Raw genomic sequence first — 8,024 nt, 5'->3', positions numbered from 1 at the left:
CTTTGAATTTTTTAACTCAATGAACAGCAAATCCACTTAAACTCCTTCCTGCGTGCTTTCCAGATGCACGTGATTGTTTGATTAATTCAATAATAACACAGTTGAAACACGAGTTAAAAGAAAGAAGAGCTACCAATCTTCCAAAGGCAAAACATACATGTACATAACTTCCATTTACACAAACATGTATATTGGTAATATTGGTGACAATTGATTAAGCACAATAAGCACATTTAACATTTAAGAGCAGATCTTAAGCTCTATGTTGCCTTTGTTCCCATTTGAAGCATTGAAACATGAGTATTAAACTGTACTTAAAACATTACTGTTATTACAACAACAACAGAAACTCTGCTGTAATACTTACAAGAAAGAGATTTGCTTCAACTTATTGATTTATTTAACTAATCATTTTAGGTCTTATCTTGCATGATTGGATTTGTTTACAGTATTTTACAGCATGTTGTCACAGCTTCACAATATTTTCACAGTTTCAAAATATCTCAACAACTATTAGCCCGATTTCCAGTTAATTCTCTGGAAATTCATGCCCCTTCAGAGGAGGAATCCTTTTTTTTTTTATGACCATGTAAGGTCATCAAAACCATCAAAATTTCCCATTACATAAGACCTTTAAAATTTAGTGGGTTCATTACTGTGAAATTCACTGAGCACATTCATGCTCTGCAGGATGAAGCCCTTTCATCCCTGGCAACCCAGGAGCTTTCCTCCAAAAAACAAAAGAGGAATAAAGAAAAAAAAAAGCTTTGCAGACAATAGTGGCATCTAGACTATACCCCTGTTTTATTTCCCAAGCACTGAATCTGTATTGTGAGCAGACTTGTGGTAAATGTTGCCTCCCTACTAAGTATTGCTTGTCCTCTGAAATGTGTCAAACATGTTTCTCTCCAAACTTCACTACATTCTGGAGGGAAACATTGTACTTTTAACTCCCCAAATTCATTTCACTGCGAATGTAGCTTTAAAAAAAACATAAGATAGTATTACAATGGATGAAACTGTCCAACAGTATATAAAGCACTTAAAATGAGCTCCACTTCAACCTGTTATAACATAAAAATAACGCTGACACATTAATACGTCAGAGATAGTCATCCGATAAAATAATATAATTTAATACTACTCATAAGTAATAGTTCAACATCCTGCATGCTGAATATTGATACTTATAGATTTGTACTGAAGTAAAAATGTTAAAAGCAGTACATCTACTTGTAATGGAGTAAGTTTAGGATCTGAATTCTTCTTACGCTGCTGCATTTTGCATGTCTGTATAGGGATGTTAGTAATTGGACAAAAAGTTGTGTTTTGTGCAACTTATAAAAAAGTATTGTTACTTGAAATACAGACAGACAGAAAGAGAGAAACAGTGATAGAAAGAATGCCTCCCAACTCTTGCCTGAATGTGACTTTTTTAGTGCAGATTAGAGGCAGCTTTGTCAGCAGACTGAAAACATTGGGATTCCTTGTTGTCAGCAGATTGGACTCCCATCATGTTTAATTCATAGTGAAATAATTCACAGCCAAGCCCATACAACAGCAGCACACTCAAAAAGCTGGACATTAGAGTGGTTTTACTGCCAGCAGAGAAGGCCACTCAGCAGCTACACTGGTCTGTGTGTGTGTGTGTGTGTGTGTGTGTGTGTGTGTGTGTGTGTGTGTGTGTGTGTATGTGTGTGTGTTTTCACTTCAGAGCCAAGCTGCATTTACAAGCGATCAGCTCTGTCTTGGCTCATTAGCTGCACACAGTATTTAATGTAGAGATCACTGCATTAACCACAGAGCTCACTGTCACATTAGACAAACTGCATTCTGCCTGCAGAAACCGCAACTCTGTTACTGCATCACACACACACACACACACACACACACACACAGCGTTGTGTTTCCATCACCTCAGAGGACATTACATTGACTTACATTCATTTCCTAACCCCGACCTTAACATAACCCTAAACTAACCTTAACTTTAAACCAAGTCTTCACACTAAAATTAATGATTTACATTAAAGGGACTTGCTTTTTGTTACCATAAGGGAGGCGAGTCCCCGCAACATGAATGTGTAAACAGAATTATGTCCCCATACCTGGTCTACACACACACACACACACACACACACACACAAACACACACACACACAGGAAAAACCTTATGCTCTCAACCTCCCCTGCCCCTCCCCCTGTAATAAGGAACAGGTTTATAATAGCAAAGTCTACTGGTCAAGGCCAGATTGTATCTTAAAAGTTCTCAGGATCATAAAACAACCACAGAAACACACACACACACACACACACAGGAGTACCTGGAAAAATACAGCTCACACAGAGTTCACTGATCAACTACCATTATACAAACACACACACAAACACACACACACACATCAGTCATACACACGGCATTTAGGCACATACAAGTACAGTAGATGTGCACACAAAAGACAAGCACACAATGAATGCATTTTGACACGCAACTCATGACACATCAATCGGTTTCTAGACTCTCAGGAGGTGTGTGTGTGTGTGTGTGTGTTTGACCAAGTACGTGTGACCACTAAAACCTGCAGTAAATTAGTAATGTGGGTTTTTCTTTCAGTTAGTGAGTGTTTGTTTAAGGACATTCTCTCACCTGCTTGCATCTAGCATGTGTATGTGTGTGTGTGTGTTTTGGATAATGTGTATCTGTGTATGCAAGTAGTTTGATACCAGGAAATACAGGATGAACCAGCATTACCTCCGTATCTCTGTCTACATAGGCAATGACACTGTAATTATGTCATTTATATGATTATTTTTCTATGATAATTAGACACTAGAAACCAATTTTTAGTCTCTTAATAGGTTAATTATTGTGATTATATCATTTGGATACAGTCCATTCCTGGTCATGCATACTTTTAAGGCAGAAGTGTCTGTTTATTCAAACTCTGACACTCATTTATTTGTGCAGTACAGTGGCAGCAGCACTGCTTTTGTGTTTCTCTTTCACAACCTCTTTCCGATATGGTTTATGGCTGACAATTTGTACCTTTTCAGCACACTTTGAAGTTGATTTTAACGAGGAAGCTGTAGGTTCAAAAACCACAAAGCACAGTATGAGAATCTACAAGTCTGTACAGGATTACATGAGATGTGCTCTATGTTTATTACCCTAAAAGAAAAGCTTCCTTCCTGTAACATCATCAGATAATCATACGTAGGTGTTTTGGGTTGTGCGGTACCTTGTAAGTATGAAACCCGTTAGCTCATATCAGGACGGGTTTCACTCACTGTCCATGGTTTTGGCTTTCATTTCCTCTCCTACACACACACTCACTCTCTAAAAATTTTTGTGTCAGGTGATTTCACACGGTAAAGGCCTCCTCTTCCTGGTTACTGTTACCATGGTAAATGGGGTTAAGAACTGTACAAAACTGCAGAAGTGGCTGCAAATGTCTTTTTCATGATATTACACATTATTTACTTTGCCTAGCTAAGCATTTAGGATGTTTTTAACAGCCTAGAAAGACATTTTCACTGATTTACCCAGAATTCTTTTTAAACCGATCACTATAAACACCTTCTGTAGAGCTGGACTGCACAATTTTCCTACTGTTTTTCATTGCTGGCACACCTGCACTCTCTTCACTTTATAACATTCATACCAAAGACATTTAAAGTAAATGATGGTGTAACTTACATCTTTTTTCAATGAGTGAGCAGGCACAGTTCCTTGCTCAAGGGCACTTCAGCAAAGTGTCAAAGTGTCTGTTCCAAGGACTGAACCTGCAGCCTTTTGGCCTGCTGGATGGTCTGTGTAGAGATACACAGTGTTTGTTTGTGTTCAGCTACACTCCATTTCCTCTGGTCTATTTAAGCACACACAAACACACAGAGGACACGTACACACATTCATGACCACATGTGTACAGGAAAAACACTTAAGATACACAGGTTGACACACACTTTTACTGAAAATGGACTTAAAATACGCATGTACACAGACAGACAGACACACACACTCTCTGTCCGCAGACTAACTGGTGCACCATTTAAGTCTGTACCGTGTTAATCCGGGCTGTGTAAACAGACGAGGGGAGAGAAGCTGCTCTAAAGCCAAAGGAAACAGCAGAGGGAACCTGTAATGACTCTACTAAGGAGCCCACATCACCCAGCAGAAACCTACAGCTACAGGATTACACTAAACACGGCAGGGTTGCAACATCATTGCTACTGCATAAAAGATGGGATTTTCCTCCAAACTAGTCCAACACTGCAAGTAGATGAAGATCATTATTTCTCAATGTCAGAAACGAATGAAAATGATCTTACACCATTTTAACCAAATATTACCACTACTTTTTTTTTTTTTTTTTTTTTTTTTTTTTTACAATAAAATGGATTTAATCTCTATATTAATCCTGATATTTTATATACCTCAGTTGTTTTAGCTCTTCAAACTTCGTCTATAATTCATCTGCTTGTCCTCATCTCTTAGTGAGTAAGATTTGATCAGCACTAACCTAACCTGTATTTACCCAGACCAACCATCAGCATGAGTGTTCCACTTCAGTAACGTCACGCTTAACACGGTCAGGTTGCAGTGACAAGGTTAAATGCTTTCTTCAAGGGCAGCCGAAGGTAGCTGTGAAGCAACAGATGGGTTAATGAGTGAGTAAACGAGTGAGAAGAAAAAAGAAGGGAGACATATTTATATACTTTTTTTATACACAAACATGGTGCTAGTGGGAATAAATCAAAACCTAAAAGTTGATGTCAAAATCTTGTTTACCCTGAATTTCACATTTTAATTAATTTCTGAGGAATTATCATAAAGTTATGAGTTAATCTGTATTACTTTCAGGGAAAAGATGAGAGCCATTTATATGATTTTGTTCTCAGTTTTGGGGGTTTTGCTATGAAATTACTCTGAAATTAAAATGGCTTGTTCCCAAAATTCTGGGTGTGTTGTGTGCAGGAACAAGAAATGCAACAGCGACCACTGTTTAGTAAACACACACAGTCCTTCATTAGGCCCATATGGAAACTCTCAGTCAGCTAAAAAGGTTATGTAATAGGTATTTATCTGTGTTTATAGATATTACAAAAATCTGCGGTTAGTCTCGCCACAGCAATAATAACCAGTTTAGACATATGATACCAATGTTGTGAATGTTACCGTGTTATGATAATATCAGCATTACTTTGTCCCATGCTGTTTGTGTTTAGCTGATTGGGTTTTAATGAAGCGTAAAGTGAAGATTTTACAGTTACACTTAGAAAATCACACTGTGAACTATTTGAATTATTAAATATGTTTGTATAATATTGTTAAACAGCAATATATCATGGTCAAACAAATAGTCTTATGTTGATAGAAAGACCACATTTCCCATAAACACTGTCTCAAAGAAATACCGCCTCTTGATTAACGGATTTTCATTTCTTTGTATGTTCATCTTATTGTTTGCTTTATTGAAGACTAAGTTTTTTAACTTTCTTGATTTTATTTTAGGTCCATCTATTGCGAAAGTCTGAGTTGCACGTCTGTGCTGGAAAAACAGTGACCACTTCCTGTGTTGTGCTGTAAAGCAGCCCAGCAAAGTTTCCAAAGTTTGATCTTGTTGCACCCAGAATAAAAAGCAGCGATGTAGTGATGCTCACGCTGACTCTTTATATGCGGGTCCTGTGGTTCAGCAGTGGTTTACATAGGTCAGCTGAAACAAGGGTGGGAAAAAACTGCTTGTATGTCACTGTTCAGTAAGTGAAACAATATTTTAGATTCATTTAGGATTTCCAAATGACAGTGTCATGATAGTTGTCTGGTGGGTAATTGATGATTACATGTAGTTTCAGGTTATGTCATTGCTGTGGACTCAAGTAGAGGCCAATCTTCTCAGTAATTTATGTGTTTTTGGTAATTATAAAATACTACACAACTTAAAAACGAGCTCAGTATATACAAATAAAGGAATATGACTTCTGATTTTTTTTTCTGTTGTGATAAGAACATGCAGTTTTTATGCATATACACTGTAGATTCATACAGGAAAATGCTTTTTCAGTCTGTGGTTGTGAAATTTACATAAACTGAAACATAGAACTGGCTGTTCTTTCTGTCTGCAGCCTGTGCATTAGTACCTTCTCCCACGCACAAAATGTGACGACCCACCCTTATCTTCCTCTCGTCTCACCACCATTCTCCCCCCGCCGCTCTCCTCTCATTGTCTCTCAGAGCATCCTCTCATTGCATCCACTCTAATGTAAGTCTGCTAATTGGTCACGACAACAGGCTGAATGGATGGAGGCGTCACGTGCTGTACACACAAGAAAATGCTATTGAAGCTGACGACACACACAAGCTGATTTTCTACCTTCATTCATCTCTGCTCTCCTCTCTAACTTTTAAAGCCACATTGGCCCTTTTATTGTGACCAGATGTAACTACTAAGCTTGTACTTCAAAAGCTCTTAGTTCTTATGAGTATTTTTCTACTAATCTTACATCTGTGTTGAATAATCGTACAGTAACTTCCCAAATCGGCAGGCCGTTTAGCCAAACAGGGCCCCAAATGTTAGTGGTTTCCTGCCAGATTTGGAAGCAAAAACAAGACATACATGAGTAAGAACTGGTTATAATCCCAGTCAAATTGTACTGACATTATGATTTTCTCTCACTCTGTGTCTGCCACCTGGAAAAGTTCACACATTGTAAAAAAAAATACTCTTCTAGATTCATTATTTGGCATATACATGAGCTTAGTGGGCGTTTTGTGTTGAAGGGGAAATGTGAGACCTTGTAGTTCATGGTGTAAACTGTTTATGTGAAGCTGTGGCTTTGGTTTCACCTCATGGGGGTTTCACTCCATCTGCTCTGATCTTTACTCCATGGAACCTAACAGAACAGAAAAACCTTTATAATCATAAAAAAAAAAAAAACAGAATAAACTGTGGTCATGTAGTGTAGGATAATCGTTTTAATAGGTTTTCCCTCCACATGAATGTTTAGAACACCAACAATTTGAAAAATTTTACCTTTACATCCTGGGTCAGTCCACCTGTAAACCCTGCACCGGGCTGTGGTTCCCGAGACTGAAAACAAAAGCTATATACTGCAAAAAATGACAGTTATAGGAAGGTTTTTGAATGGTAGTCAGGCTTATCAAGCTAATTTACAAGGTATGTGAATTCAAAATATCTCAGAACACAATGGGAAAAAGTTTCATTCATCAAAGTGAGAAATTTCAGAACTAATAAGTTAATATTCTGAAGCACTGAGATAACTGGATGAAATTTCTTCAGTCTAACTTGACAAGGCTGATATAAAATCACAACCCACAAAGTGTTGACTTTTTTTGCAGTGCAGTATTCATATCATAGCAGGAAAACAGCCCGATGGAAATTTATTGTTATAATGTACTGGTAAGTCATAGTTTCCTTCCTCCCTTCCTTCCTCAGGTCTCTCTCCCTCTGGCCTGACCAGGTTATTTTCATTGTATCCATGGCGACAGATAATAAGCAGGGATTCACACCTCACGATGTGCTATTTCCTGATTGGTCTCGAAGCAAGAAGTCGTTTAATATGGTCAGGACAACTGGAGGGAAACCAGTGTGTGCATTATATCTTGAAAGTTATTCAATTAAGTGCTGCAGCCATGTGGAGAAGAAAAGTACTGCAACAAGAAATGACTTTTTGCTGTGAGACAAGAGAAACCTGTGTCTCATTTTGGTATGAAGGGGTGTTGTCTAAGGTGCTGGGCAAAACTGAGTCATTCTGATGCATTTCTTGAAAAAATGTGACAAACTGGCAACAAATGCAGTTCTGTCTGCTTATATATTCAAGTAGAACAACTGAAGAAAAAATGTTTTATACTCACTTAAGTCTCTACTACTTGTTTGAAGTATGTTGGGCTCAAAAAAATCTGTGATTTTAAAACTTTTAAAAGTTTTCTAAGATCATTTAAGTTGGCTTAAACCTAAGAAGTTAGTGGCAGAAACACTTCACTTGGGTAAAGTTTTTAAAGGAGA

The sequence above is a fragment of the Thunnus thynnus genome, chromosome 23 (genome assembly GCF_963924715.1).
Source record: "Thunnus thynnus chromosome 23, fThuThy2.1, whole genome shotgun sequence".
Lineage (NCBI taxonomy): Eukaryota > Metazoa > Chordata > Actinopteri > Scombriformes > Scombridae > Thunnus > Thunnus thynnus.
This window is presented reverse-complemented; position numbering follows the sequence as displayed.